Consider the following 16347-nt stretch of genomic DNA (forward strand, 5'->3'; position numbering starts at 1 on the left):
GCTTACGGTCAAGGTCCCACTTTAATAAAATTAATAAATACTATAATTTTAAACTTTTTCTAAAATCAACCTGAAATTTTGCAAAGCAAAATCTTACTTACTTAACTTACCTGACCCTTCGAAGAAAACGGCACACACAGAAAGCGACCGCTCGGCTCGGGGGATCGTTCTACACAGGCTGTACCAGAAAAATCGATAGGGGGTGGCGAAACCACCAGATTAACTTCACCCCCTCCGCCTCCCCCAAACCGGGGATTCAAGAGGGATGTGGCGCGGTTGTGAAGGAGGGTGGATGTCAGGATATAGTGGCCGGGGTGGAATGACGTAGGGAAACTTCACAGGGTTATTTTGAAGATTTTTTTAACGTGTGTCAAGAATGGATGTGTTTGCAATGTTTTTTACGTGGGTGTAGAGTCGCCATCACATATTTTGGAGCGGACGAGGTGCTCAAAAATATCTGAACACAGACACACACACGCCTTAATAACAGAGACGTGTTCAGATTTTTGTGAACGCATTGGCAGCACCGGTATATCTGACTGCCACGCTGCTGCTGGCGCCATCACGTATGTGCCATTTTCAACCAAAAGGGTACTTATTGTCGCTTGTCGGTAAGGCGCTATTTCCATATAGCTTCAATTACAAATCAACCTTATCGACAACCGACAATGTGGTACCTTTTGGTCGAAAACGTCACATATCTCAACAAAGGCCTTCAAGTTATTAAAGTCCATTTTCAGATATGTGTAGTTGTAGTACCATGTCCGCTTCGATATATCTGATGGCGATGCTTCGATCGTGATCGACTTACTTAAAGTCTGAAAAAGGCAACATTTTTTTTGCTATTGAAAACAGTAACAGTCTTTCAGTAAGTATATACTCGTATTAGGTATCAAAATTCAAAACTATCATACACAAATTATTTTTTGTGGAATTTTCCTGGAGTTCTGTTAACCAAAAATGCCTATTAACCACAAATAGATACAGATATTGAAGCTGTTCCTTATTACCCTAAATGTTTCTATTACGAGTACGTTTCAATTTATCACAACGACTAGCAGGGACTTTATAGTTTTTTGCTCTTAAAAAAAATAGTACAGTCAGAAGACAGTACAGTAAATAAAGATATGTCTCTATATAGAGAACAATTAACTGTAGCAAATCTTTGAACGCAAACTTCTCTTCTTCCTACCCTTATCCCACGTCATGTGGGGTCGGCACAACATGTTTTTCTCTTCCATTCTCCTCTATCTTTCGTCACCTCAGCACTCACTCCTTTCTTTCTCATATCCTCTTTTACACAATCCATCCATCGCTTTTTGGGTCTACCATACGCTCTCCGTCCATCAACATTCATCCCTAACATTCTTTTGCCTATATGGCATTCATCCCTCCTCATCACATGCCCATACCACGCCACTTTGAACGCAAACTATCAAGATATAATTATCTTTAATTAGAAAAGCAATAGTGGGAGGCAGATACTTTTGGCGCGTTGTTTTATACGCTACTAGTGCTTACTGTACCAATGTACGTACAACATGTATGTACAGTAAGTTGCTGAGATAACTGACCGCCCTGTAAACAAGTTTCTATGCACGGTCAGTTATCTCTGCAGCTTACTGTACACACCACTCATTATAACAAATGGCATCTGTATCTCTCACGATAAATTGTGTGACATATCTGTAGACCACATAAGTGTCAGAATCGGAGCAGTGTTAAATCAGGAGGGGCTACATAGAACGAGATAATAAAACAACGTTGGAGATGCTTAAAGTTTATAGCGAGTCAAAGTGCCTAGTAAAAAACGCGGAGCAATAACTTTTCCGTGAACCGAATGAACTTGTAGGTATTTGTCGCAAATTGTGTTTGGACTGTGGACCCTATTTGAGACGAGAAAGTAGCATAACTAGTTTTTGTAATAAGCCATGACTGTCAAATATTGTAAGATGACAGTTTAGCAATAGCAATGGCATTGCAATACTAGCCATATGGTCATATGGTAGCCATGTTAGCTTATGCTACTTCCTCAAGTGAAATAGTACCCCAGATCAATGAATGGTGTTGGCCATAGCTTGCCCTGTCAATCCCTTGAATTGTGACAAATTCTTGTTTTTTTTAATGGAATTTTATGCCCTGAATGCCAGCCTTTTAAGCCACATCTCATAGAACAAAACTAGAGAAAGGGGCAAGCTATGATGGCGCCATCTATGCAAACCTTTGACAGTTGCCAACCCCATTGATGAACATTCATTGATTTGGTCTCCTAAGTACCTACAATAGGTGCTATCTCCACCACGCATAATAAGTAAGCTTATACTGATTTAAACTAACACGATTTTCACTCATAATTTTAAAACTAACCCGGGACTTAATCGCGTACAAACTTACGTTTATTTATGGCCTGACGTTTCGAACGTGACGTTACGTTCGTGGTCACAGGCAGACTGGCGAGGAATTGTATCAACATCTTCTACCACGAACCAGTTTGAGTTTGTGCTTTATAACGACAGCAGACGGTTGAAAAGTAAAACATTTCTAAACTTATTAAAGTGTTGAAATCAGTCAGTTGTCAAGACTTACATACAAATAGGCCAATATTTATTTGCATTTGAACGAAAGTATCTCGAGCGTCCAACGTCCTTTGGGACCAATTTCCAAAGTTAGCAAGTTTCCGACAAAGATTGCCGTAGAAACTTATATGAAACCGTCTAAGTGCTCACCGAGTTGGGGCTATTAGTATAACGGAGTTCTCAGAATTGAATGTTCTGGGAATACCCTTATCCAGTTACGATATGAGTCACACTTTTTGGATGTCTCCGGATACCTACTCAATGGGGTTGGCAACTGTCAAAGCCTTGCATAGATGGCACCATCATAGCTTGCCCCTTTTTCTATGAGATTTGGCTTACAGGGCTGGCATCCAGGGCATAAGATTCCATTAAAAAAACAAAAAAATTTACACAATTCTAGGGATTGAATTGAGACATATGCATAATAAAGGAATGGTAATCTGATATAATATGGTGGCTAAAGGGGCCCACTGACTATCAGTCCGCCGGACGATATCGGCCTGTCAGTTGTTCGGAACTGTCAAATTTTTGTTCTAACTGACAGGCCGATATCGTCCGGCGGACTGATAATCAGTGGGCCCCTTTATTACGTTTGATTTGAAAAATCGGCATTTGCAGGCAGAACGAAATCAGCCCACGTGACACGATACCACACCATCACCCTCATGGTCACCAAAATGTCAAGGTCATATAAAACCGAATCAGAGCACCCCACTATCCACGTGGTCTTGTCTGTCTTACCCCTAGAGAGCAATTGCGAAAACGGAGGCACGGAGGGAGGGCAGCGAAGCTGCGGAGCCGAGTGTGCTTCGTCACGCGAGGGCGGAAGGGCTACTCTTCCGCAGCGCCGGAGCTACCCAGATCCAACAGCTAATTATGTATTTAATTCGAATATAACATTGCCAGGCGTTTTAATTGGGGGAAGAGTAGTGCCAGGTGACCACTGTCACAGCCATCGCTGGCGCCCGGATTAATTAATAATGATAGTATGGCACACTAACTAGATGGATTTCGTTGCTCTATAAATTGCAAACCTATTTCCGTAGGCCAAGACCATTCACGATGACGCGCAGATTTGTCAAATCTAACCTTTAATAACATGACAATACGAATCACGGCACGCGTCTTCGTGAATGACACGATCTATACCTGCCTATATGCTGCCCTGACTTTTTAATACCATATCGGTGACATTATGCTTTATTTTTCGGCATTCATGTCCCAAGGGCGCTATTACTTTAATGTGAATGTCAGCTATTTGGTGAACCACGGCAAAGCGTATCATTTATAATCTGGTTTATTACAAATACTGTAGCCGGCTAACTAGAGCGGTAGTAAATGAAAACTAGGTATTTATAGTAAAACAATATAATAGTAAAAATATGTACAATAAAATAAACTAATATCCGTCAGTACGCGAGTCTAAACTTAAAATATCGTCACTGGCCTTAACGCTCTCGAATCCGGCAGCGGGTGCTACTGCGGGCTACGCGGGCTCACCAGGCGTAAGCAGATAAAAACTTCAGCAGCGAATATCAAGAAAATAAGTAGGTTCAATCATGCATTTTCAGTTATAAACTAGAAGAAAGGGCTGCAACAATCGTACGCTCTTAGATTTCGGGTCGGATAACCTTTTTACATTAATCAATATTAATACTTATATGAATTCTGGTCAACAAATTCCTACGATTTGGTTCAGGTACAACTTGGGAATACAAGTTTAATACACGATACGGGTTTCTATCATACTTTTTTCTGACAATTCTTATTTTTTTCTTTTCTTAATGGTCATGAAAAAGTAGAATGACTAGAATAGTATGGGCAAGTGGTCGTTCACTGTCGTCTTCACAGCATTATTCTACAATGTCTAGAAATAGTTTAAACAATTTCTATACATTGTACTTAATCCAGTCTCACATACAAATATAAGGTATGTTGTCTGAAGCAATCGAAATTTTTCTTACACATTTTTGTAACGCAAACGAAACTTAGTCATTTTCAAAATGAAAGTTTCCTTTGTTTCTCGAAACTTCCGAGAACTTTTTGGAAAGTTTTCGCCACTAGCACATCTGTAGTTCTCACTTGTTCAACATGCGGCCCACTATCGATTCAACTAGTGCTATCAGGTCACTTTTAGGAATCACACACACTGGATCACTGATTGGTTGATTTACTGAAACACTTGTAGAATTGGTTGTATCGTTTAAGAGTTCCTTTTGAGTTCCTGGCAGTTTTGAGGCATCACTAACTAATACTTGAGTGTCTTGTACTTCAGTAGGTTCTAATTTAGTCTTTGTATTAGGTTGGACGTCATTATTGTCCTCATCATCACTCAAAACTATACATTCTTGTTTTATAACAATTGTTTCTATCACCAGTACTAGCTTCTTCTAATGAATCATTATTAGCAACTACAATCGAATTTATTTCACTTGCAACTTGTTTTTGTACTTCAGATGGCATTTGAGTTCTTATTATAGTATGATGGTCAATTTCTTTGTCAACTATACCATTGGTTAATTCATTAATCATTTTCTTCTTCTTTTACAACCAGGGTTTCAACATCTTGAGTCGAAATGTTAAATGAATGACCTGCAAATCTTACTGCAGAAATACCTTCTCTTGCAGATTCTTGATCAATTACAAGAACAGAATTAGTTTTACTTGCCAGTTTGTTTAGAGTCTCACTACGTGAAGTAGTACAATTTTGTTGTTTTTTAGTTCGTTGTATTGCTTTTTTTGTATTAAACGATTCCTTGTCAGCTGTATCTCCAGGAATTTCAATAATTTCTTCTTTTATAGTTACAGATTCATTGACTTTATTTACTTCCCCTGCAATTTCTTTAGAATCATCTACTGAAGCATCACAATTCAGATTCACGTCATTGCTCCCATAACTATCGTCACCAAATGATGACATGGAATTTAAGTCGATAGAAACTCTAAATTTCTTCCTAAATTCAGCAACTTCTTCCTTATTGTTATTTCTTTTACGAGCACATACTGTTTTATTTGTGAATTCCGTATCAGAGATTGATAGGGAGTTGTATATGACATATCGCTTATCGTTATCACCGTCACTAGTCGACATATAAGATGGATTTTCTTTTAGTATTACTAGTCTTTTTCTAAAATCATCAATATTACTTACATTACTAAACTTGTCTTGAGCTTTTTTGACAAGTTTGACAAATTCATACATCTCTTGCAATTTTGTGTCACAACTTTGGCAAACAGTTTGTGGGATAGTATCTTTCCTGAAATTTAATTCTACATTGATTTCATTCATGGTAAGTATAATTTTGTTGGTTGTTACGTAAGGTTTGTCGTGGGTAAGCTGGTGGCAGTCGTTTCTGATCTCCCCACAAAAGCAGCACCAGTTGGAGACAATCCCGATGCCTTGCAGGATGACGGGGGGCGCGGAATCTTCACGAAGATTGCCCAACGGCTCAGCATCTAGAAAAACGAATTTTTCAACACACTTGCTCAAAACGACGTTTTTATTCCACCGATTTTTGGCTCATAATCCTAGATATTAAACACGCGTGCTCTTTTAGTGTATTATTCCACTCGTGCTTTTTCATTATATTATCCGACTGAGTTAAGAAGGTAACTGATTGCTAATAATATGCATGGAAAGGGAGCCTTCTTTAATTGGTCAGACTGGCGGGCACCGGCGCGCCCGACCGCCTGCGCGGCGCGCGGCCGGGACGAAGGGCGGCCGGCAGTATGACAGATGCAACACACAATACTAACTGTTTTAACTATTAAAATTTGATTAATATGAGTTTCTTTTTTTTCTCGCAAGTGTGTTTTGAAAAACGTCGTATGAAACGCGTGTGCATCGCTTACAGCTCGCGCGCACAATATCGCCTCGTGTGTAATGACCAACTTAGCACACTTGTATCATAATGTACAATTAAATTTAAGTAATACCTTTATTTTTTAACTTGTAAAGCCTGACAATATCTAAATTGACCCTCGCTATTTCGCGGATTTTCAGTGGTACGAATTTTTTTGATTGGCAAACAGTTGACAACAGACGTTGAATATCATAGAATGTCTGAATATCGTGTGTCAGTGAATATCACAAAGTGCTTGTTGCCTACTGGAATAAAACAAATGTTGAATTAAATTAAATTACCACGACTTAAAAGGGTCCCTAGCCTTGTCGGTACTGACCCTACGTACAAAGCAGGAGGTCAGAATTGGTTCGGTCAGCCTTATGGAGCTTACTGTGGGACTTGGTCGATTTGTGTAAGATTTCCCCATATTTATCTGTACCTGAGCTGTTTTCTGTTGTCAATTCTTCGGAAGTCTGCCGTTGAGGCCTCAAACTACTGTCTCCCGTCTCCGGTCCACGGTCTTCACTATTCTTCCTCTTCCCCTTATCTTTTGACAAGCTCCTTTCCTGTTTTAATGTTTTCATCATTTATTAAAGTGTAATTATAGAAAATCCACACTAACGCGAAATAAATACGAAAGTAACTCTTGTCTGTCCGTTTATTACCTATTCACGCTTATACCGCTGAAATTGATGTGAGTACATGAAATTTGGTATGAGACTAGCCGGGTCCACACAGAGCGAGCATACGCGCGAGGCAATTTCGTCGCGCACAAAACGGCCAGTGGCGCCAGTGTAGACGTACCTCAGCCGAGGCGGCGCGCGCGAGGCACGTCTAAAAATGTCGATACAACATCGCGTCTCGGTCGAGGCACGTCTACACTTGCCGTTTTGTGCGCGAGGAAATTGCCTCGCGCGTATCGCGTATGCTCGCTCTGTGTGGACCCGGCTACTTATAGAGATAATTTGATAACGTCTTAGGGGGCGTTCAAATATTACGTAACGCAATTTGGGGGCGCATAACGAAAACGTTACGGCGCGTTATACGGGGGGAGGGGCGGTCAAAAATTTTCGAAAATTGCGTTACGTAATATTTGAATGCCCCCTTATAAATCGATGAACACCGGTAGCATGCACGGAAAAGTGTCTCGTTGTGGACAGATCTCCATGGTAACGTTGTGGACAGATCTCCATGGTAACGTTACGGCCAAATTATCGTCCGTAAAAATTTCAACTGTCTAGCTATCACGGTTCATGTCATGAGATACAGCCAGGTGACAAACGGACAGACAGCAGAGTCTTAGTAATAGGGTCCTGTTTTTACCCTTTGGGTACGGAACCCTAATAAAAGACACCCTACATTTCCATGATCATTATGATGAATACTATCGGATAAAAATATAATTTGCCTAAAAAAACTTTACCTTCCCAATTATAAACAGTGTTCATGGAAGATACTTACATTCTCATCATATGTTTTGGTGTATATTAAGTTTGCAGTCTTTTTCAGGTGTAACTTGCCAGATTTGCTTCTATAGCAATCTTCTTCGATCTGAAAATAAAATTAAAGATTTTTTTTATAATTTCCGAAATGAAGTCTGTGTATATGTATAAATGTGGTATTTTCTATAAAAAGGGACCTTAGTGTCGATGGCGCTTACGCCATTATTACCGATGCTCCGATATTAATACAATGCCGCGCGACGCTGTGCGGCGTAAGCGCCACCGACAATAAGGTCCCTTTTCATAGAAAATGCCCTAAATGTTTAAATGTGAATTTAAACAACCTCTAGCACTGGCTAAACTACTAGCTGCAGGGTGCTCAATATGGAAGGATGTAAAAAAAAAATATATCACAAACCATGCCTTGTTATGTTAGACCAACTAAAACAAAGTAAAACAAAAATTGTTCCATAATATTTCCAGTTGTCCACACGAAACACAAAATAACATGTTGTATATACTTAACTAACAAGTAGTAATCAATTATGTATTTATATACTAAATATATAAATAAATCGAAATAAAAAAACTCCAATGCCGCGCCGCCCCAAATGAATGGGATAAGGGCAAGCGAATGATGATGATGATGATGAAATCGAAATAAAAAAACCGACCAAGTGCGAGTCGGACTCGCGCACGAAGGGTTCCGTACCATTACGCAAAAAACGGCAAAAATATCAAGTTTGTTTTATGGGAGCCCACTTAAATACTTATTTTATTCTGTTTTTAGTATTTGTTGTTATGGCGGCACCAAAAATACATCATTTGTGAAAATTTCAACTGTCTAGCTATTACGGTTTATGAGATACAGCCTGGTGACAGACGGACAGACAGACAGACTCCGCCCTTAGTAATAGGGTTCCGTACTCAAAGGGAACTCAAGGGGACCGTACGGAACCCTAAAATATGTAGTATTTGACAAACGAAGAATAATAATGTTAGCGTAAGAACACGGCGACTTGGTAGCCAAAAACGAACTACATTAAAGACTATAATCTTAATATGTAGATTATTATAAACCACAATACTAACATTGATATGGTCCTCACAGACATATAAGTTTCGTTTTGGGCAATATATCTCCAATGCTTGGCACCAAATTGCTTGTAAAGACTTTGGTACGCTTAAATAAGCCGACGTCGTAAAGTCTCGTCTGCGCTTCTTACACGACGGCACAAAACACTGGAGTTCATCCCTGTAATATTGTAGATCCATTCGTGCGTTTCCAGGTTCTGGTTCCATGGTGTCTGTGATCTTAATTTACTCGTTTATCAGTCCGCAGCAGGGGTCGTCGTGAAGGCTAGAAAACGTTGTCCGAAAAGCAGTGCCAAGTTTTCAAAAGTAGGTCCAATCTTTGTCCAAATACTCGCAGATGTCGTGGGGAATCAGAAGTCCGTGAGTCGTGGTCGTGCTGAGGTCGTCGAAAATTTCAATGATAACACACTAAGTAAAACGCAACTTTGCAAGGATACAGAAAAGGTTCGGCTGTGTTCAGCCGTTGTTTTTCGGCAATGACAGCAAGTGACACTGATAGTTGACATCGTTTTTTTTTTCTATCTCATCACGTGCAAAGGCATTAAGTGCCTGATCTGCCATTTTTCATTTTTTTTCACAAACGTCATCTCGGTCACTTAAAAAAATATATTTAATAAATAATACGAAATAAAAATAAAAGAGCTGCATTTCCATGATCATTATGACGAATACTATCGGATGAAAATATAAATTTTCTTATCTTCAAAAAACTTTACCTACCCATTTTATTTCATTTTATTTATTATAGACCTGTACCGCTGGCTATATTTTGACCCCTAGGTTATAAAAATATTAAAGTCAATTCTGTTTTCGCTTATGAATACTTTGTTAAGATGTAAATCTTACATTTTGTTTTGTGTCATATATATAATTTGCTTTTCTAGTAATTTGTTATTTTGTGGTAATTATTTTTTATTTTGAATTATCTTGGAGAAAAAAATATTCGAGAGAACACATGTAACTGTGTTGCATTTAGGTTAGTGTTTTTAGTGTGAAAACATAGTTTGTGTCAATTACGTCCACTGCAATCTGATACTATGTCATAATATTCTAAATGACACAAAAAAAAATTAGAGTTAAAAAAAATTACTTAGGTCGAATTTAATCGTTTAAATAGGTCCATTAAATGATTTTGTGTCTTATTAAGGCATAGCTTCATAAGATATTTGATGATTTTGTTGTAACAGGCTGTCACCGTTACAAAAGAATATTAAAGATATTAGAGTTTACATCTTATTAATTTGAAATGCAAGATAAATAAGATGTATGAATTTGTGTCACTTGCATCCACTGCATAAACAAATATTACAAAAATATTATTTGCGTTCAAACGAAGCTAGCGGGCGGTCTGAATGGGCAACGGAGGCCGTGCAGGGTGGGGCCGCGGCGTGACCTTGCCGTACGCAACGCATGTTTACTTCGCCTGTGCGCCAAATTATCGCAACTTATTCAAAGAAGTTACGCAAACAACACAACAACAAGCAACAAGCAAGCAAAGAATGCGTCGAATTATCTTTTACCTATTTAAAACTCATAGATATTGTACAATGTCACCATTATGCAAAAGAACTGTAAGTACATGTTTGATTTGCGAGCGAGCTGGCAACATTGCGCAGGGAAATCTTAAAAATATCGCGTTTACGTGAACGCCACATACATTTGTGACAGTGATAGGGAAAAGGTACCACTAAAGTAAAATTTGGTTATTAATACCGTGACTTTCTTTCATTCTTTGATAAAAAAAATTGCTATTTATGCAACAAGTGCGGAAGTCATCTTTATGCACGTGTATCATACAATGTTTTACTATGCATTGTGCGAGTAAATAAAAAAACATGTCATGGCAAATAAGTTTAATTATTAAAAGGAGTGTTTTAAATCGACACGAGTTGCGAATTACTTATTCGCACGTGTATCGTACGTTTTACAGTACATATGGCCCTTTAAACTTTCGACATATGCACGGTAAGTGCTCTTTTCCGCACTAGTGCGAGAAAGTAGCACCATATGTACTGTAAAAAAAAATTGAAAACAAAAAGCACTAGTGCGGAAAAGCAGTACTTTCCGCACGATATGGCTCCGTAGGAAACGCACTTTTCGAGCACATGCATTGTAAAAAAATATATAGGACTGTATCTCCTAAACCATGCGTCGTAGCGCAAAAATAATAAAATTTTCGTTCCCCTTTATGTAACCCAAAAGTAATACATGAAAAATACAATGAAAAAAAAAGAAACAAAATCTTTATAGGGCTGTATTAGCTGTATCTCCTATATCGTGCATCGTAGCGCAAAAATAATCAAATTTTCGCTCCCCTTAAGAAACCCTAAATTAAAACTTTAAAAAAAACCAGGAAAAAACTTCATAGAGCTATTATAGCTATATATATAGATATAATATCTCCTAAACCGTGCGCGGTGGCGCAAAAATAATAAAAATTTCGTTCCCCTTTATGAAGCCCCAAAGTAATATACTAAAAACACAATGAAAAAAAAGAAAAAAAATAACAAAAAAACTTTATAGGGCTGTATCTCCTACACCGTGCATCGTAGCGCAAAAATAATTAAAAAAATCCCTTTAAGAAACCCCTAATTAAGATTGAAAAACGCAAAAAAGAAAAAGAGGAAAAAAAATCATTTTAGGGCTGTATCTCCTAAACCGTGCGTCGTAGCGCAAAAATAATAAAATTTTCGTTCCCCTTTACGGAACCCCAAAGTAATATACAAAAAACACAATGAAAAAAAAAACAAAAAAAACTTTATAGGGCTGTATCTCCTAAACCGTCGTAGCGCAAAAATAATCAAATTTTCGTTCCCCTTGTGGAACCCCAAACTAATATACAAAAAACACAATGAAAAAAAAAACAAAAAAAAAAATCTTTATAGGGCTGCATCTCCTAAATCGTGCATCGTAGCGCAAAAATAATCAATTTTTCGTTCCCATTTAAGGATCCCTTAATTAATACTTAAAAAAAAAAAACAAAAAAAACAGGAAAAAATCTTTATAGAGCTATATCTCCTAAACCGTGCGTGGTAGCGCAAAAAGAACAAAATTTTCGTTCCCCTTTACGGAACCCCAAAATAATATACAAAAAACACAATGAAAAAAAAAACAACAAAAAAAATCTTTATAGGGCTGCATCTCCTAAACCGTGCATCGTAGCACAAAAATAATCAAATTTTCGTTCCCCTTTAAGAAACCCTTAATTAAAACTTTTAAAAAAACCAGGAAAAAAAACTTTATAGAGCTATTATAGCTATATATATATAGATATAATATCTCCTAAACGGTGCGTGGTGGCGCAAAAATAATAAAATTTTCGTTCCCCTTTATGCAACCCATAATTTATATTTAAAAAAAAAACGCTAAATTAAAAAAAAACATATCATTATCTCTTAAACCATGCGTCGTAGTGCAAAAATATTTTAAAAAAACCCCTTTAAGAAACCCGTAATTAATACTTAAAAAAAAAACAAAAAAAAACCAGGAAAAAAAACTTTATAGAGCTGTATCTCCTAAACCGTGCGTGGTACCGCAAAAACAATAAAATTTTCGTTCCCCTTTATGCAACTCATAATTTATATTTAAAAAAACGCAAAATTTAAAAAAAAAATCTTTATAGGGCTGTCTCTCCTAAACCATGCGTCGTAGCGCAAAAATAATAAAATTTTCGTTCCCCTTTATGAAGCCCCAAAATAATATACAAAAACACAAGAAAAAGAAAGAAAAAAATAATAACAAAAAAACTTTATAGGGCTGTATCTCCTAAACCGTGCATCGTAGCGCAAAAATAATCAATATCCGTTCCCCTTTAAGAAGCCCCTAATTATGATTTAAAAACGCAAAAAAGAAAAAGAGAAAAAAATCATTTTAGGGCTGTATCTCCTAAACCGTGCGTCGTAGCGCAAAAATAATAAAATTTTCGTTCCCTTTTATGAAACCCCAAAGTAATAACAAAAAACGCAATGACAAAAAAAAGAAAAAAAAACTTTAGGGATGTATCTCCTAAACCGTGCATGGTAGCGAAAAATAATCAAATTTTCGTTCCCCTTAAGAAGCCCTTAATTAAGATTTAAAAACGTAAAAAAGAAAAAGAAAAAAATCTATATAGGGCTGTATCTCCTAAACCGTGCGTCGTAGCGCAAAAATAATCAACTTTTCGGTCCCCTTTATGTAACCATTAATTTATACAAAAAAAAACGCAAAAAAAAAAGTTTTTTTTTTATAGGGCTTGATCTCCTAAACCATGCGTCGTAGCGCAAAAATATATAAATTTCCGTTCCCCTTTATGAAACCCCAAAGTAATATACAAAAAACACAATGTAAAAAAGAAAAAAACAATAAAAAAATCTTTATAGGGCTCTATCTCCTAAACCATGTGTCGTAGCGCAATAATAATAAAATTTTCGTTCCCCTTTATGAAACCCCAAAGTAATATACAAAAAACACAATGTAAAAAAGGAAAAAAGAAAAAAAACAATAAAAAAATCTTTATAGGGCTGTATCTCCTAAATCATGCGTCGTAGCGCAAAAATAATAAAATTTTCGTTCCCCTTTATGCAACCCATAATTTATATTTAAAAAAAAACGCAAAATTTAAAAAAAAAAATCATTATAGGGCTGTATCTCTTAAACCATGCGTCGTAGCGCAAAAATAATTTAAAAAACCCCTTCAAGAAACCCGTAATTAATACTTAAAAAAAAAAACAAAAAAAAAAACCAGGAAAAAAAACTTTATAGAGCTGTATCTCCTAAACCGTGCGTGGTACCGCAAAAACAATAAAATTTTCGTTCCCCTTTATGCAACTCATAATTTATATTTAAAAAAACGCAAAATTTAAAAAAAAAATCTTTATAGGGCTGTATCTCCTAAACCATGCGTCGTAGCGCAAAAATAATAAAATTTTCGTTCCCCTTTATGAAGCCCCAAAATAATATACAAAAACACAAGAAAAAGAAAGAAAAAAATAATAACAAAAAAACTTTATAGGGGCTGTATCTTCTAAACCGTGCATCGTAGCGCAAAAATAATCAATATCCGTTCCCCTTTAAGAAGCCCCTAATTATGATTTAAAAACGCAAAAAAGAAAAAGAGAAAAAAATCATTTTAGGGCTGTATCTCCTAAACCGTGCGTCGTAGCGCAAAAATAATAAAATTTTCGTTCCCTTTTATGAAACCCCAAAGTAATAACAAAAAACGCAATGACAAAAAAAAGAAAAAAAAACTTTAGGGATGTATCTCCTAAACCGTGCATGGTAGCGAAAAATAATCAAATTTTCGTTCCCCTTAAGAAGCCCTTAATTAAGATTTAAAAACGTAAAAAAGAAAAAAATCTATATAGGGCTGTATCTCCTAAACCGTCGTAGCGCAAAAATAATCAACTTTTCGGTCCCCTTTATGTAACCATTAATTTATACAAAAAAAAACGCAAAAAAAAAAATTTTTTTTTTATAGGGCTTGATCTCCTAAACCATGCGTCGTAGCGCAAAAATAATTAAATTTTCGTTCCCCTTTATGAAACCCCAAAGTAATATACAAAAAACACAATGTAAAAAAGAAAAAAACAAGAAAAAAAACTTTATAGGGCTGTATCTCCTAAACCGTGCGTCGTAGCGCAAAAATAATCAAATTTTCTTTCCTCTTTATTCAACCCTTAATTTATATTTAAAAAAAACGCTTTCATTAAACTGCTGTAACTCGGAAACTTAGAATCCACAAAGGGGACTTTACTAAATTATGACACATATTAAAGCCTGACCAGTAATATATGATCATTGTCAAGAGGGCGCTGTTCATTCTCATGTATAGGGTGACAGTTCAGTATAGTATGAAAAAATATTGTATTTAATGAACATCATCATCAATGTAATTAATGTTGCTTGCCACGCTTAAACATAACAAAAATCACAATAAAATGCGTCTTAAAATAAACTTAAAAAGTCTACTAAAAATCGAAACAAAAGTAATTTTTAAGTCGCTGATGTGACATTCTCAATCAAAAGGTAGGTACCACTTTGTCGTTTACCATAAAGACGAAATTTGATTATATCTTTATACAAATAACCTGTCAGAGAAAGTGGTACCTTTTGATTAGGAACGTCACAAATGTTGGTCAGTATGAGGATTGCAGCCTACAGTTTATTTTTAATTATATTTATATACCTACTACGGTAAGATTGATAAGACAATGTAATTATGCCTCCGAATGAAATAAATACACTGTATCGCAAAACTAAGTGGCGAGACAGCTCATAATGCCATCTCTTGGTTGGTCTTAACTTAACAAGGGTAAAGGAGATAGTATTAAGATCTCAGTCGCCAGCTGATATTGCGGCAAGTATAATAAGCACCCCACTCGCGTAGGTACCCTTCCCCGCGCACGCCCTTCTTGCTCAATTGAGTTTTATTTTGCCAGATAGTAAAAAAACCGTGGATCAAAATGACCCAAATTATGAATGATGTCTCAATGTGGTATTATAATATTATAGACGTAAACTTAATAATATGAATTTTTTTTTGTGGCAGATACAGGGTGTTAATTAGAAAAAATTTTTTTTTAAATAAAAGCGGTGGATGAATTTGACACAGATTTGTTTGAATAACATATAACAATGTTCTGTAAAGTACAACACTTCACTTACCGACTCTAATATTTTTTTAGGCGTTTTAGGATCAATATTAGGTATTTATTAAATGCCATTATACCCGTGGATGAAAATGACACAAAATGCGTGTGTACGTCGGAAGCCACTTTGCCTTTACAGGGAAACAAAGAATTTCGTCTCGAATATTTTTTTTACAGAATGCTGATTGAAAAAAGAAATACCTAAATTTCTACCTAAGCAAATACCTAGGATGACACAAAATATTATTTTTAGGTTTAGTATATGGTCTGGAAACTATATATAAAAAATAAGCAACATTAATATTCTTATAACCTCAGAAGTTATTGGTACAGGTCTATTAAACGCCTGCTGAGGGCTATCGTTTTTTTGCTCACCAGTTGGCGCCACTGTTGATGGTGGTCTAAAGAACAGCTGTCAGTCATTGTCATTAAACAAGTGACAAGTGACATTTGACATTTTGAACTGCGAAGACCACCATCTACACTAGCGCCGGACTTCCGGTTCGAACGCCATCTTGATAGTAGCCTCGTGATTAATTACTTTGTTTTTTGCTCATTAATATTGTTTAAAGTGTAATATCGATAGCTTTATTATACAGTAATCTAATGTAGTAGTGTGCAGTGAATGGAGAATTAATCTCAAAGCGTGTTTAACCACCATTTTGGAGTCTACGGCCGGTAGTCCACGTCCTTCTCGTAAAATCCAGCTATCGGTTTTACGAGTCGACTACAAATAATAACTACCGAACAACGTCGTGCTCTA

At 36.5% G+C, this 16347-nt stretch overlaps 1 long non-coding RNA gene across 1 annotated transcript in view; it reads left to right on the top strand.

Annotated features, from left to right (window-relative positions):
- Positions 1 to 16347, top strand: part of LOC134744482 (uncharacterized) — a 282585-nt gene that overhangs the window by 226725 nt on the left and 39513 nt on the right. The window lies entirely within an intron of this gene.

Source organism: Cydia strobilella, chromosome 9 (assembly GCF_947568885.1).
Source record: "Cydia strobilella chromosome 9, ilCydStro3.1, whole genome shotgun sequence".
Taxonomy (NCBI): domain Eukaryota; kingdom Metazoa; phylum Arthropoda; class Insecta; order Lepidoptera; family Tortricidae; genus Cydia; species Cydia strobilella.